The sequence below is a fragment of the Pinus tabuliformis genome, chromosome 6, assembly GCF_031772625.1.
Source record: "Pinus tabuliformis cultivar Carrire ecotype Pingquan chromosome 6, CPIR1, whole genome shotgun sequence".
In the NCBI taxonomy this organism is placed as follows: Eukaryota; Viridiplantae; Streptophyta; class Pinopsida; order Pinales; family Pinaceae; genus Pinus; species Pinus tabuliformis.
The window spans coordinates 1,143,568,418-1,143,586,444 of record NC_142292.1 but is presented as its reverse complement, the minus strand read 5'-3'; positions in this window follow the sequence as shown (position 1 = coordinate 1,143,586,444).

The window sequence follows — 18,027 nt, the reverse complement described above, 5'->3', positions numbered from 1 at the left end:
AGGGCCAAATAGATGCAAACACCATAGATAAATGGTTAAATAAGCTAGAATGATATTTTTCTGTTCATGATTTTTCCAACCGTGAAAAGATTAATTTTTCTCTTCTCAAAACCATCCCCCGCATCAAGGACTGTTGGGAAACCTACTGTGAGCAGAAGGATGAAAGTGTGCCCTCACTGTATTCATCCGAACCCACTTGGAATTCTTTCCAAGATGCCATCAAGGAGAAATACTAGCCTATTGGGAGCTATGAGGATAAATACATAAAGTGGAATATGTTGCAGCAGGGAAGGGACTAAGAGGTGTCGGAGTTTACCAATTTTTTTCATACCCTTCACATGAATTTTGGTATCAAGAATTCTAAGAAACATTTGGTAATCAAGTACCACGGCTTCCTACACAAGTACATCTAGGATGAGATGGAGTTCTCGAACATCTCCTCACTCAGCACGGCATACTGATACACTATTAAGATCGAGCAGAAGCTTAAACAGAAAAGGCGAGACTTTGGATCTGCGAATCTGATGCAAGGGAAAGGCACCCCCAAACCATAGAAAAAAATGAGAAATCGAAGGTAGGGTGACCCAGGACAACCCGCCAAAGCTACAAGCAAAGAAAAACACCACAAAGTTGAAGAAGGACACGGAAAGTGGTGTGAGTTCCATAAGAGCTCCACTCACAACACAAGTGAGTGTCGGGCCAAGCAGTCACTAGTGGTTGAGCTGAAGGCTTCTGAATCAGATGCATGTTCTGACTCTAATTCATAACCTAACAATGGGACTTACAAAGGAAAGTAGATTATTGATGCAGAGCCCAACGCCACTATTTTTACCACGAAGATCCACAAGGAGGAACCTAAAGATTCAGAGGAGGAAGAGCACCTCTTCCACTCCCAAATGTGGGTAAAGGGTTCCCTGCTACAGTTCATTGTTGACAGCAGGAGCCAAAAGAACCTCATTTCAGTAGAGGTTGTGAAGCAGCTGGGTTTACCAACCATAGCACACCCACAACCATACACCATCAGTTGGCTTCACCAAGGACAGGATCTTCGCGTCAACCAATAGTGTCGCCTTGCATACAGCATCAAGCCCTTCACAGATGAGGTATTATGTGACGTTGCTCCTCTTGATGTTTGTGATGTATTATTAGGCCAACTATACTTGTGGAAGTGACATGTTATGTATGAGTCAAGGCCTCATGCTATTATTGTTACCTTGGGAAATAAATTGTACAGGATACCGGAGGTAGCACCACCTACCGCCATCTCTTTGGTTACTACAAAAAAATGCAGTAAGATCATTTCCAAAATCGGGAAATTTGTTTTCCTAATGATATGCCTTCAAGGAAAGAGGAAGACACTGGCCACGACCTCCAGGTAGGTCCCCTCCGCATGACAACAACAGATGGACAAGGTCATGGAGGAGTACGAGGACATCTTCACCTCCTTCGTAGGGGTGCCTCTACACTGTCAAGTCACAAACTCCATCGATATAACCCCAGGTGCGTCATTTCCCATTAGACCCATCTATCACAGCTTAGTTCTAGAGAATGACAAAATCAAGTGGCATATTCAGGAGCTGCTGCAGAAAGGTCACATCCGGTCGAGTTCATCGCCCTATGGTAGCCCGATCATGTTGGTAGAGAAGAAGGATGGGACTTGGAGACTCTATATTGACTATCAGGAACTGAAAAAGATCATTGTTCAGAATAGGTACCTGATTCCACAGATTGGTGACCTTATGGACCAACATAAGGGGGGGAATATTTCAGCAAGATCGACTTGCATTATGGATATCACCAGGTACTAATTGAACCCTCTGATGTGTGGAAAATTGCCTTCAAAGCCAAGGAGGGCCTTTCCAAGTGGTTGGTTTTGTGTTTCGGGTTTTAGAATTCTCCTTCAACCTTCATGAGGTTGATGGATGACATCTTGCAGCCATTCACCAACTCATTTGTAGTGGTATACTTGGATGACATCCTGGTCTTCAGCCAAATTTGGGAAGAGCACCTCCACCACATCCAACGGGTTCTCCAAACATTGCAGCAACACAAGTTGTGTACCAATTTGGAGAAACACACTTTTGGCATGCCCTAGGTTCAGTATCTAAGATACATTATTGATGAACGGTGGGTGCATGTGGATCTAGCCAAGATCTAATTCATTCAGGATTGGCCAGTCCCAACCACTCTGATAGAGCTCAATAGCTTTCTTAGTCTTGCCAATTTTTACCACAAGTTCGTGTTGGGGTTCTCTCATATCACTTGGCCCTTGAGTCAAGTCACCAAGGGAGGAGAAAGAAAAATTCATTTGATCTAAATCTCAATAGAAGGCATTCACAGAGTTGAAACATCACCTCTTCTCTGCACCAGTTCTCACATTACCATACTTGCAACAACCATTTGAGATCGAGACAGATGTCTTTGACTATGTTATTGGGGTAGTCCTTACTCAACGGGGGCATCTAGTGGCATATCACAGTGAGACACTTTCAGAAACAGTCTGAAAGTATCCCACTTATGAAAAAGAGATGTTTTCCATTGTGCAGGCCTGCCAACAATGGAAGCATTACATTTTTGGGAAGGAAACGGTCATCCACACAGACCACCGACCCCTGCAGTTCTTATAGAGGCAAGGGAAGTTGCAAAATGATCACCATAAAAAGTGGTCCACATACCTACAAAAGTTCCATTTGAATATCAAGTACAAGAAGGGAAGTACTAATAATGTTTCAAACTGCCTCAACTGACCCTCGATCATGGTGTTAATCACCGTGCTTAACTCTTGTGGGCACGAGACTTTTGATTGGCCATTTCTCTACAAAAGTGACCCAAAATTTGGCCACACATACCAGATTCTCTTGGAGGGTCAGCAAGTGCTAGATTTTCACCTCCATGATGCACTTTTATGCCACATGGGACACCTTTGTGTTCCTTCAAGCGAGTGTTCCAAGATGATTTGGGAAGCGCACTATAATCATGTCACTAGACATTTCGGGGTCGAGAAAATAGTGGCAGTACTGTAGAATTATTTCTACTGGACAAATCTTCGACAGGTTGTTGAGAAGTACATCAGATCGTACATTGTCTGCGCCATTTCAAATCCGACCATCAAGAAGTAAGGCCTTTATACTTTGCTTCATGTTAGTTTTGGTATCTTCATCCCTCCATCAGTGATCAAATTCTCTTGTTGCATTGCATGTTAGGTGTCTCACTCGATCAGCTACATCCATTAGGGTCATGGATCATCTGATGGTAGTGGCATATTACATATTTAACCTCATGTCTTTTACCTGCTGGCCCATTTTCATACATCTAGATCATCTGCAGTCAATTTTTGTCTTTAAATTTACAAAAGTCATTGTTAGGGTTTTAGGTCTCATTAGGTCTAGGGTTTCATCAATAAGGTCTTCAAAATGCTCAATAATGGTCAGCAGGCGCATGAGGAGGTCAAATAAAGTTTCAGCAACAATAATTTCCATAATCACATGCTCAGTGATTGATTTTTCCTCAAAACCCTGTTTTGAGGAAAAACAGAGTTTTTTATGTTTTCATGTACAAATTTGATGTAATTTCATTTGTTCCATATGTAATAATTTCAGAGGCAGCCCTGGTCACCTTGCCAAGCCTCTGCAACTTCACCACCTGCAGAGCAAAACAAAAAGTTAAAGCATTCAATCCATCAAAGGCAAAAATAAAGCAAACCGCCTAAAAACAGAGTTTTAAAAGCAAGTCAAAATCAAACATTAGAAGAATGGGTTTTTGTAAATGAAAAAATCAACACTATATGTATATAAACCATTTTTCATGTTTAAAGAGTTCATTTGTGTCCAAGGGAGAAAGAGTGAGCAATGGAAAGGTCGTGTTGAAGCAAAAGAGGAAAAAATCATAGCAAGTCTAGCATTCTCACTGGTGGGGCGCACTGGGTTTGGAGCGCGACGCATTGGGCAGCGTTATGTAGTGTAAATCCATAACGGGTGTGACACATTAAAAGGGCACGGCGCACCTATGAGGTGGCACGGCGCACAGGGCTACAAGGCCGATTTCACTCACAGCCTCTTCCAAAATTGCAAAATTGCTAAATCCTCACTTGTCCAAGTAAGTTAACATTCCTCCATGACCAATGAATGAGTTTATCTTGGTGCTTATGGTGATTTAATGGGAAAAAATTGAAACCCTACCTCCTTGCATTTCTTGTCAAAAATAATTGCATAGGGTTTATAAATTGTATTTCTTGCTGCTAATTCCACTCCTAAGCATTTCTCACTCCCTCACTCCTTCATTCCCTCATTCCCTCACTTCATTTTCTCCCTCTCTTTACATTCTCATCTACCCATTCCATATTTCCCATATCCCTAAAACAACTAACCCTAAATCCCTAATACCATTATCCCAAACCCTAATTGCTATTCCTAAACTCTAAATATCATCCCCTAAACCCTTCTATTCCCCAAAAACGTGTCAGCAACATTCCTAAATCCCTCATACACACTCCCTCCATAGTCCCTCATACATTCATATCCTTGGTAGAAAAAATCTAAAGACACCATAAAATCTCTTCATACTCATCTAAGAAAACTCAAACATTGGAAAACATGGAGTCAGATTCTTCCTATGACAGAGATGAGGAGACAGTCAGTGATTCTTCTAGAGAAATGCATGCACCAAGGAGGCCTCACAAGGGTGGAAAACATAACCGGGAGGAGCCTACTTCACTTGCCGAGCTGTTGGCCTGTCCTCTTGCTGTCACATGCTTTCAACACCAATCTTGTTATCAGTTTTGTGAGATGGTGGAGAGAGTCAAGTACCATCATGAGCTGGCCAGATTGTTTGTGCTCAATCTTCATAATGGCCAAGTCACTTTGGCAGGTGTGACATTCACCTTGACACCTGAGACTATTGCTCAAGCAACCGGCATTCCAAATGTAGGTGAGCGTGGAATAAGGGGTAGCTAATAGACAGAGATCATTATGAGCCTTACATCAAGGCTGGTTTTCAGAGACATATCAGTAGAGTTTTTCCTTTCAAGTATCTACAGGACACATATGCTCCCTTGATGAAACTCATAACTAAATATTTCAGCTGTGAGGGCATATTTTCTCGTCTGTATGCCTATCATATCAGATTTTTGATGCACTTTACTAGGGTGAGGATGATGAACCTCCCTTATTTCATTTGCCAGAACATTGATAAGATGACCACCTTAGTGCAAAAGAAGCCTCCTCAGTAGCAGTATAACATCATATATCATTTTTCACTATTCAAAATTGTGGTCTTGCATCAACTTGGTTTACTGAACATCTCATGGGAGTATTTCATTGCACATGAGGTGTTTACAGGTCCTCAAGTACCCCCAGCAGTTTTTCATGAGGCAGGAGGGCCTTCACATCAGCAGGAGATTCATGAGACACAAACCACTAGTGTGCCAGTGTTTGTCACATATCAAAAGAGCACTAGAAGGTTGTTTGCAGCAGCAAAACGAGCACTATCTCCACCCGGGGTGGAAGGAGTCTTGTTTCCTCCATCAGCAGAGCAAGTACAGGACAAGGGCAAGAAGCCCTTGCATGATGAGGGACCTTCAGAAGGTCAAGAGGAAGATTTCATCCTCATTCAGGATGAGGACACTGATTTGGGCTCACAAAGCTCAAAGCTTAAAGAGATCATTCAGGAGCAGCAAGGTGACATTTAGCATTTGTCTCTCAACCTGGAAAGAGCCAAGTGGATGATTAATTATTTGGAGCATAGGAACAAACAGCTAGAAGATCAGAAAACCATCATGGAGCTCCAAAACATAAGGGCAAACCGACAAGCTGCAAAGAGGAGGAAAATCAAATTGACTACACTTAAGCAAGAAATTCAAGCTAATCGTGAATCTTGGCTTGAGAGGACAAACATGCACCTAGAAAGGATGCTAGAGAAATCCAACAATGAAAAAAACATGTTGAGGAACATGGCATACCACTACTTGTCAAGAAATATGGTGTGCAAAGCAAGAATCAGGAATTTCAAAGCCAAATTGAAGAAAGCCATGAGGAAGAGAAAAGAGAAAAATAGAATCCAGATCTTGGCTAAGGCTTCTTTATCCTAACACAGTACCTGATGAGGACCACTCAGCCAAAATTTCAAAAAAATTGGGAAATGTTTTGCAATTTTGAAATTTTTGGCCTAGAAAACAGGTTTTTCTACCCGATGTGGCGCGCGCTTTTGCTAAAGACCTCCTTTTGAGGAAAACTCAGCATTTTTGGATTTTTCATGGAAAAATATGAATTTCCTCACATGGCCAAGAAATTTTGACAGGTTTTGAGCTTCCAAAAAGGTCAAAAACACCTCAAAAATGACCTTTCTACCCCTTTTTCGACACACAGGAAGCAGTGTTGGGAGAACTCAATTTTGGATGGGAAAATGGAGGCCAAATTCATAAATTCCACTTGTTTTGGAAAGTAGACAGGTAGACCTTTCCAACAAGCCAACTTGGAGCAAATTGGGTGCACAGGAAGGCCTCAAAATTTAGTTGCACAAAGGTGCTATGCATAGGGAAATCAACGTGGCGCATAGGGTGAAATTTGCTCATTTTGGCCAAAAAACTTTGTTTTCGCCTAGTTTCTTCACAGTTTGACTTTTCTCTTTCGAATAGTCAAACTCATGATGTAATCTAATGTATCTTGATGGATTTTGATGTAATTATGCTAAATTTTCACTCATAGAGGTAGATTCATCATGAAAAAGTAGTTTGCAACTAAATGAATCAGTTTCCTAGGTTTTAGAGGCATGTTGTTCCATTGCCTACTTTTCAATTCTTAGTTTAGATCTTGTTGAAATAGCTCCTACACTCATGAACTCGACCCCTAAAGCCTAGAATGAGTTGTTTGATGCCTATATCTCGTAGTTTTTCAGTCATTGAGAAAGGTTGGACTCTTGTGAATGCTTTGAGCATTATTGTACATTCATTTTCAACAGTTTGGCAAAGGAATTGACCAGGGTTTGCAGCACTTTATGGGATTCTTGTGGCATCTTGATTTGGTATTTTTTTTCCTTCTGTAATTGCAAATTTATATGTGTTTTATGTATGCCATCATCTCTCTCTGTTTCATCTTAACTAAATCAAACAAGGATAAAGGTAGAATCCATTGAAGTTGCAGTGCTCTACCTAGGGTTTGTTTAGTTATTTATGTTTTCAGCTGTTGAAGAGGATCCCTGAGTCTTTCATTCCCTCTCCAACTCCTCACCAGTCTAAAATCTCTCCATCTCACTCAATTTGAAGTGCTAAACCATTTTCCTACCTCGCCCCATAGAGATCTCTGCAAGACTGTGTCCATTCCATGGACCCAAATCTGCCTTTCACATTTGAGCTAGCAAAACAAAATTAAATTCATTCAAACTCCTTAGCTCACATACCTAGCCTAAAATCAGTATTTATATCAGTCATCTCAAGCTTTATTGGCCATCTTTTCCTGAGATTGACAAGGAGAGAGCCCTCTCCCGACCTGGTAGGGCTAGCTACTAGGTTAAGCATGGTTTGATGTTACCCTAGATCCTACCTTTCTCAGCGTGAGGTAGATTTAGGACATAACACCTCCTACCCCTAGTCAATCTTGGGAATCCATCTCCATGGATTACATGTCGGGCCTTCCTTCTACTAAGCATGGAAACAACTATGTTTTAGTGGTCATAGACAGATTCTCAAAAATGGCCATTATGGCAGCCTGCAAGAAGAATATCATAGTAGAAGCCACTGCTAAATGCTTATTTGAATGAGTGTGTCTACACTTTGGGGTATCCCATAGTCTATCATATCAGATTAGGATAGAAATTTCCTTAGTACATTTTGGTCTAGTCTCTAGTCGATGTTAGACACCAACCTCACTAAGTCCACATCTTTCCATCCCCAAACTAATGTCCAGGCAAAGGTCATCAATAGGATGATCGTACACAATATGTGCATTTACAACTCAAAGCTTCCATGCACATGGGATGAGAGCCCCCCCATGTCCAACACAGCTATAACGGGGCTCTCCGCATCTCGACTATCCACAACCCTTTTCAAGTGGGCTTGGGATTCTAGCTGCTATGTCCCATTGATGTGGCCATACCATTTGCAGCTACTCATGCAAATTTGGCTCATGTCCAGTCTAAAGCCGACAAGGAAAACATATTCATTGAGAACATTCAGAACATCCACCAATACGTCCATGACATCTTGGACAGAGCCAATGCTCAGTACAAGTAGCGACATGATCAGCATCAGGTGCCACACAATTTCCAAGTGGGCGAACAAAGCTTGGCTACATTTGCACAAGGAGCGCCTCATTGGGCCCCACCACAAGCTTTGCTTGCTCTGATATGGGACATACACCATCACGATGGCAATAGGGGACAATGCCTTCGAGCTCAGTATTCCACCATTCCTTGGTCTGCACCCAATGTTCAATGTGGACCGCCTTCGGCCCTACTTTCCACCATTGTTAGACACATCTGACATTGCAGAACAACTCACACCAACAGAGTTAAACCCAAACTGCATGGAACAAGCCACAACTGATCGGATCATGGACACACAGATCAAGAACAGTCGATAACAAAGGATCCAACTATATCAAGTTGTCAAAGCAAACCAACTCCTTCACCAGGGCAAGTGGCTCACTAGGGACCAAGTTCAGCAGAAGTTTCCTCATCTCATGGAGGAACTAAATGCAATGGGGACCATTACTTCCTAAGGGTAGAGGAATGATCTAGTTGGATATTGGTGGCCACCTACCTATTCCACTTGGAGCCCCACCATTGTTTCTTTCTGTTTTTCAGTTTCCTTAATTGTAGCACAATTTACTATTTTTGGTAGTTTTCCTAGTCTTGAACTTTGAAGCCGTTTTGAGGCCCTAAATGACGTTTTTTGGGAAACCCACTGGCAGTGACTTTGCAATTTCAACTCCATATTGTTTGTTAATAGCTATAATACTCGGACAAATCTTTCTAGCGAGGTATCGTGTGCGTCAAATGAAGATCGTATGCCAAAGTTATGACCCCAGGAAGTTGATGTACCAACTTACCCCAACGGGGCCCATAGTTTGGTGTTTCATCTCATAGGATTATGTTTTTAGATGTTTAGGTCCAAATTTATGACCCCAGGAAGTTGATATACCAACTTACCCCAACAGGGCCCATAGTTTGGTGTTTCATCTCATAGGATCATGTTTTTAGATGCTTAGGTTTTTCCATTATTTCTCAATAATGAATAGGCCTTCAAGCCTCATTGTAACACAGTTCAGAGGCATGTAGTGGCCACATCTCTTTAGAGAGATAAACTACCATCATCCAAGCTAGTCTTATTTCCATTTTGTTTGTAAGAATAATTAGTATTTTTTATTAATGAAATGAAGTTTTATTTCTACTGCATTTCTGTATTTATGGTTATATCTGTAATTTGTTGTGTTTTTGTTTAAATTCAGATCAAATATTTTCCTGGATTGACAGTGGTTTCAGCCTTGCCTTAGCATTTCCTAGATAGCCATGGTGTCGTGTGATTTTCCAGTTGTTATTTTTCTTATTGGTGCTCAGGTTTTTATGGTTGTGTGTTTGAACAAACGCTCTAGAATACCTATAACAACTTAGGTTGAGTTACTAGTCCTGGAGCCTAGGTTGGGAGAATAACTCTGGAGCCCCTGGTGGGTTGAGTTACTAGTCCCTGGAGTCGGGTTGGACTTGGTGGGTTGAGTTACTAGTCCTGGAGCCTAGGTTGGGAGAATAACTCTGGAGCCCTTGGTGGGTTGAGTTACTAGTCCCTGGAGCCCTGGAAGGTTTTGGGTTGAGTTACTAGTTCTTGGAGCCCTAGACAACTTGGGTAGAGATCGATCTGGTTGGTGTTAGTGATTTTGGACCATAGAGGTGGAATCACCATGGGTGAGGGTTGAGTTGGTTTGGCCTCTAGAAGCCCTGGTTTGGTTTTGTTTTGGTTTATTCCATGAGATCCCACATTCATGCTTGGAATATGGCATGGGGGTGATTGGTTGAAAGATAGATTTGGTTCAGCCAAATCTATGGTCAGGTGGTACGTGGAAGTCATTGACTTGGTTGGTATTTTCATATGTTAATATGAGACATTTCCTTTTTTTATCTATGAGAAATTTTAGTGATTATGTTCGTAATATTATGGTTGATTTTCATGCAAGGACTAATAAGTGTTGTTGCAACTATGTGGATAGGGAATAGGGCCCTCTTGGTGATTCTTAGATGAATCTTAGACATTTATGAACATATATGCATTCATGACCTGTATCTTACATGTTTTCAATGTGTTTAATGAAATTTCTAGTGTGTGCTAGCCAGTCTAGGTCAAGTTCTTTATTCGATATTGAATTTTTAGCTTTTTTCATCATGTCAATAATGATTCTGGAAAGTATCAAGTAGTTATGGGAAGTGGTCTAGAGGATGGCTTAGAATTATGGCTCAGATCTTGTGACCGCACCCTCTGAAATGTGGAAGTTGGTTCACAACCGCATGGGTGCAGTATTGTGCATGTGATTGGAGGCTTATAACCACATTCAGGGCTTGTAATGCATGTGGTTGGGAGTCTAGGTCAGTGAAAAGAACCCAGCTCAGGGTTTCATCACCTGGGTGGTCCTTTTGCCCCTAAGTGTCCAATAGCCCTGAGGGATGTTGTGAGTTGTCAATTTGTGGTTAGTTTGTAGGCCCCACTTCCTTAACTAGATATTGAAGGTCAGTTCATGTCAAAGTAAATATTTGTCTCATGTTTACCCTAGCAAGCCTATGAGTTTGGATAAATGTGGGAGGGGATGTGTTACAATCTCCTTCAAGAAGATCAAAAAGTTCCAGAAAGAACTCAATAGTCCATCCACCTAGACCAGGGCTCTTATCTTTTTGAAAACTAGAGAGGATTGATTTGAGCTCTTCTTCTAAAACTTCCTCCACTAGATTACAACTTTTCTCCACTTCCACAAACTGGGTATGGTAGTTTTCAACTCTAAGAGTCTCCACAATTGTGGTTCCTTCTAGGGTAGAATATAAATTTTTGAAGTGATCCCTGCCCATGGCAGCCAAACCGTCGAAGTCTGTGGACTCCCTTCATAAATGATCGTTCATTCTCCATATAATATTCACCATCTTTCTACTATTGGCATAGTTTCGGAAAAACTTTGTGTTTTCATTTCCTTTCTCTAGCTATATGACTCTACTCTTTAACCTCCATTGAGCTTCCTTGGCTACTAGAATATCTTTTCCTCCTTCATATTAGTCTTCCCAAAAAATCCTTGGAGTCTCAATCTTTAAAGCCTTCGTCACTTGTTTTAGCCATTAGGGCCAGTTGTCTTTCTATGTTTAATAGTTCCTCCTCCTCCTTGTTCCTCTTTTGAATAACCCAATCCTTGGTAAAAAAAATTATATCTTCGATATTTGCAACAAACTACTGAGCTGCTAAGTTATTAGCATTCCCATCATATTGTCTCCAATTGATTTTTACTAGGGATAGGAAGGATTCATCTTGTAGCCATCTAACATTCATTTTGATTAGATTAGCCAACTTTTGGGAGTTCCCTTTCAGCTTGAGAAAGATAAGAGAATGATCAAATTTACCTCCCAACCCAACCCACTACCAAAGAAGACTATGTCAGTGCACCAAATCTTCTGCAATCGGAAACCTATCAATATGCTTGGCCACTTTGTCTTGGTCTACCCTTTGATTCCTCCAAGTAGGCTTAATTTTAACGAGATTCAGATCAATCATATTTGAGGAAGCTAGGTCATGGATAAAGAAATTTGACAAAGAGTCTGGCCTAGCTCGCTTGCCTTAGGATTCTGCAAATCCAAGTGATAAATTTAGGTCCCCTTCGAGTACTAAATTTTCTCTCTTAGCTATTAGCTTTCCATGACGTTCTGTCCAAAACATCTCATGTTCCTCATGTAGATTGTAGATGTTTAGGAAAGTGAAGCCTTTTCCTAGATCCACAAAAAGGCCCTCCATCATGAGGCTGGAGGGGATATTCCATGGGCTTTCAAATTGAATTTTTTGGGTGTCCTACCTGAGTGCCATACCCCTCGAGTGGCCCATGACATCCAAACCTATAAATCTAAAGAAAGGGAAAATAGTTTCAAGAAAGTCAGAAATATGGTCCCCTTCCCCAAGGGTTTCCTGAAGGAAAATAACCTCTGGGCATTCCGACTGAACCAGTTTCTTTATAAGGAATTTTTTTTGGATTACTTTCTAACTGTTAAAAATTGAAAGAGAGAATAATCATTGGGTCACTACACATTGGGCCTTCAAAGCTCTAAGGGCCATATCCATGGATGAATATTTACCAGATGTTAGTTCTTCCCTATCTCTATCTTGAGCAAGTGAGATATTTCACTTTTTCCCCTCCTTTTCCCTCGGTAAGGCGGTCTTGGGTAGAGGGAAAGATCTCCCTCAAATACCCCTAGGTGGTTCCCAATTTGTCTCGATCTTAGATTATATCGTATGAAGTTTACATCAATCCCTTTAGAGGATTCAAACTCAATGGATATAGTTGGAGAGGAATGTCCCCTAATAGCTCCCGACATATCACTAGATGCTTTATGAAATGATAAATAGGGAAACATGTTTTGAGAGTCTCTTATTTTTTGGTTGCAATAGGTTTTGTTTGGATTCAAATCCATTTTTGCTAAAGGACATGAATAAAAAGAGTTAGAGAAGAAAGGTAGAGGAGTAACTTACAATTCAACTATCTTCGTCTTTTTAGGAGCCATGTATATCGTTTCTATAAGACCTGAGCCTATGCCCTCTGCAATCTTTGGAAGTGAAGCCATTAGAATAGGACCCTCCAGGATGATCCCCGTAGCCACTTTTTCCCCGAACCACGCAGTCCTTGTACACTCAACTCCTGCTCCACTACATGTAGATCCACCACAATTCCAAGAGTAAAAGTACCCAACCCCTATATACACGAAGATTTACCCTCCTCCATTTGTACACCCACACTTGTTTTCACCTTTTCACATATATCATCTTCCACTCATTTTCATATTGTCTATTATCCCTCGATCTCGATGATCCTATGAATTTTCTTTGTTTCTTATTAGGTCCTGAGGGTAATTATTTCAGGTTGAAAAGTAGAGAACAATTCCCACTAAATGGCCATACTTGTGGCATCTATTGCATATAAAATGGATCCCTTCATAATTCAAATCCACCAGTCATTCCTTCTCCTTGCGAATGGTCATTGATTATGTATAACTTTTCGCTCAAATCTAGGTTGAAATCCTTTGTTTCCTTATACGAGTAGTTTTCCCCCAAAAATTTGCCCAAATTATTGCCAATGTTTGTGAAGGTTTGTGTGTTCCACATGTGTGCAGGAAATCTCGGAAGGTGGACCCAGATAGGAATAACATCAATTTTCTCCCTACAAGCATTGAGGGGAGGTGTCCAAGGCTTGAAAGCAACTAGAACGGATTCTATAAACTAGACTTCATTATTAATCTTCTCTACATCCTCCTAGTTCTTACAAATTAAATGGATCCATCCTTTAGCAAAGCACTTGACCTCAAGAGGGACTAACACGTTGTTGATAACATTATGGTCTCTCCATTCCTCTAGAGTTCCCATGCTGAAAACCCTTTTCCTTACTCTTCCTACCAAATATTTTTCAGCCAACTCTGTCACTTCAGACATTTCCACGTCATCCCCTACATAAAGACATTATTGAATTGTCCCCCTTTCACTCTTTAATACCCTTTCCTTCTATATTTTCTTCGATGATTTTTCCCACTACCTTGGGTCTATTCCTAAATGTGTTCCCTGAACTTAAGATCCTCTTGAGCGACATCTTAGATAGTTTCTCCCTTCTCTGGGACCGTCTTAGGGAGAGTTATCACAGAGGGTTCTTCACTAGGATCCACTTTATTTCCAGCAAGAGAGGTTACTAACAAAAAACCCTCTATTCCTTGGGTCTTAGGGGGTCAGAGGTAGGCTCCACTATTCTCTCTACCACCCCCTTCTCCAACACTCTAGTAGATACACTCTGTGACCCAAAAATGTCTAATAAATCCCCTCCCCTCAAGATAGTAGAGTACTCCTTTTCCACAAATGAATAGTCATCCCAAAACTTCTAACCTTCTACCACACGATGTTGCATGAAATATGAAGGAAAAAAACTATGAGAGGGGCCAACAAGAGAGAAATTACCCACCAAATTCTTTGTTCCTATAGAGGTTACGACTACCTCCTTTAAGTGCTCAGTGACATGCAAGGAGGGATCGACGCACACTTCCATCTATGGGTGCAAGCTCCATATTGGACGCTGAATGAAACCCCTATCAAACCACGAAGTCCCAATAATGACTGGCATGGAAAACATAAAACCCTTCATAGGGATTTCTGGCTCATAATCCATTATATCCAAATCCATGGACATCAATCCAAAAATTCCACCTCGGCACTAGGAAAAATGGAGAGAAAATTCTGACTGCAGAGTGAAACCTAAAGGATTAATAAATCCAATGGATTATTAATATTACAGGCCCAAGGGATTAATAAACCAAAAGTCTCATAAACCCAAGGGAATAATATTAAACCTAAGGGATTACTATTATAAACCCATGGGATTAATAAACTGAATGGATTATTAATATTATTACAAACCCAAAGGATTAATAAACTCAAACGATTAATAAACCCAACATATTATTAATATGATAAACCCAAGGGATTATTATGATAAACCCAAGATATTAATTTTATAATCAATAATATTAATATTATAAACCCTAAGATTAATATTATAAACTCAATGGAATAATATTAAACCCAAAGGATTAATATTAAACCCTAAGATTAATATGTAAACCCAAAAATTTAGGGATTGCAAGTGATGTCGGATGAGAGCTCAGATGGCGACCTAGGGTTTCAGTACTCTCAGCGACGGTGCAATGTTTTGCTCTCAGAGCCCCTGCTCCTTTAACATTGCACAGCCCAGAAGAATAGACAGTAAGAGCACGGTTCTGTTTCAATGGCTTCACTGATGGGGGAGGTCACAGAGCCTCCCCCCATGACGACTCAGTCACCAAGGACTCTGAACAATCCTGACAATGCCTCTGCACATCAGACGCAAACAGATCAGCATCACACTGATCCGTCAAATGATTCTCAGAGCACAGCAAAGATACCAATGGATAAGCAGCAAAAGATTGGGGAAAAAGAGGATAAACCCAAAACAACTTCCAAAACCTGCAAATCGGTCGCTGCAGAACGGCCTAAGATTGAACTGCCCAGTCAGAGAATCAATAACCAAATCCAATACATGAAAGACCATGCTCTCATTGGGAAATTTATAGGGTTCTAGCCCACGAAGAAAGCCCTTCAGGGTTGGATAGCAGCCAAATGGAAACCAAAAGGACACATCAATCTGCAGCTTGGACCGAAAGGTTTCTTCACGACCATCTTCAACTGCATAGAAGATCAGAACAGGGTCTTAGATAATGGTCCTTACTTCTTCAATGCAGCAAGACTCTATCTAAGGGATTGGGTTGAGAGATTCAACCCCGACAAAGAAGATCTCAGCTCAGCACCTGTCTGGATCAGGTTATATTCTCTGCCGCTGGAATACTGGGATGAGGAAACTTTAAAAGACATTGGAAATGGACTGGGAGAATTCATCAAAGTAGCAGAAGAAACAAAACACAGAAGATATACCTCATATGCCCGCATTTGCGTCTACATGCACTTGAACAAAGCTCTACCGGACTCGGTAAGTATTTATCATGATGATTTCGAATGGATTCAAACTCTAGATTATGAGCATGTCCCCTTCAGATGCCATAAGTGCCATGCACATGGACATCTATTCCGTGATTTTCCGCTCAATGTCAAGCCCTCACCCAATTCTACCTCTAAGCATTCAGATCAAGATGGTTTTATTAAAGTAAACTCTAGGAAGAGATCTCACAAGAAACCTTCCTCTCAGCCTAATCATGCCCCTGCCAGCATCGCTATCCCCTCGTCGAGCAACAGCTTCGACATCTTAGCCCATTCCGACCCCTCCGCATCGGAACCTCCCTTCCCTTCCTCAACCCAGGATATCCCTATTCCACCCTCTGAGAACCCACAGCAGGGCATTTCATCATCTCAGCATCAAGAGCCCCCCCAATCTTCCCTCCCATCTGGACACGGCAAAGCTTTGATTTGCAAACCTAATAGCATGGAGATTGATAACCAGATGCTCATCCCCAATCAGGTTGTGAACATTCCTCCCGACAGTGCTGAACCCAAGCAAATGGAGGAAGAACCAGAAAGCATTGATCTAGGAGATTTGGACATTTTCAGCCTTGAACAGGCATGCAAGCAAAAACAATATGATAAGATTCCAGCAAGGCAGCTAGAAAGTCTAGAAGTCATACTATCTAGAGCACATCAACAAAGATCCCTCAGAATACAACCTGGAAGTCATTGGGATGGAAAGAACCTATTCAAGGATACTAAGAAAAGAGGGAGAAAGACAGATCTACAGAGAACTATCCTCATTGGGGAAATGTTGGTTGAATTTGGTAGATATTCAAAACTCACCAAGTACTACAGGCCACTCCCCAACTCTGAACCATGAAGCTCATCTCATGGAATGTAAGAGGGCTGAATGGCCCAGGGAAATACAGAATGATAAAAAATCTGATTCAGAAGGAAAAACCTCACATCTTCTTTATGCAAGAAACCAAGTGCAACAGTACTCTGCTCAACTCCACTCTCTCGAAAGCTTGGAACAGCTGCCACACTACGGCGGTGGATGCCATGGGGGCCTCGGGAGGCATAGCAATCGCTTGGAATGCTCAAGCCATTGAACTTACAGACATTCATGCTAATCACCACTTCATTCAAGCCAAATTCCATGTCATAGGGACCAATGTGCATGGTCATCTCACCAACGTATACTTCCCACAAATTGCTGACAACAAAATCGCCATATTGGACACGCTAGCCCTACTCAACGCCAACAGATCCCTTCCACTCTGGATCATGGGAGGTGACTTCAATATGATCACCAAATTAGAAGAAAAAACAGGAGGAAGAATCAGACTGGAAAGTGACAGTGAGCACTTCAAAAAGTTCATACAGAGCAACTGGTTAATCGACTTCCCCAACAACAATGAGATTTTCACCTGGAACAACAAAAGGTCAGGTACTCATCAGATCACCTCTTGACTTGACAGATTCCTGATATCTGATAATGCCATACATCTCGGAGGAGATCTCTCTACCTCCATCCTACCATATGCAGGATCAAACCATTGGCCAATCTCGTTTCAATGGCAAAGGCTGGGGGTCTCCTCCAAATGGCCTTTCCGCTTCGAATCTTTCTAGCTGACCCATCCTCAATTCAAAGATCTAGTTCAGCAAACTTGGAAAAGCTTGACCCCCCCTACAGGATCCAAGATGTTCCAATTTCAACAAAAGCTGAGACTCCTAAAAATGCAAATCAAACAATGGAACAAGGCAACCTTCGGCAACATTTTTCAAGCTCAACAAGCTTTAACACAGGAGATGGAGAAGCTCCAGCAAACTATCATCAATGAAGGCAGGACTGATGCCAGCAATGAACAGGAAAAGCAGTTACAGACGCAGATCAAAGAAAGGGAGAGACAGGAGGAAATATTATGGAAACAGAAATCGCGAATAAAATGGCTAAAGGAAGGAGAAAAGAACACGAAATTCTTCCATCGCTCTACAATCCAAAGAAGAATGCAAAACAACATCACCCACATTCTCAATCAACAAGGAGAAAGACTGGAAAACCATGGGGACATAGAATCAGAACTAATCAGCCATTTAAAAGCAGTACATCTAGAACCCTCCATCAATAGAAATTCAATGATAGACAAGATTCTCTCGCACATCCCTAAGCTGATCACAGAAGAACACAATCATCTGCTTCTCCGCCCAGTTACTCTCCTGGAGGTGGACTCTACTATGAAACAAATGCAGGAAGGAAAAGCCCCAGGCCCAGACAGCTTCACATCCACTTTTTTCCACCAATTATGGGAATATATCCAAGAGGAAGT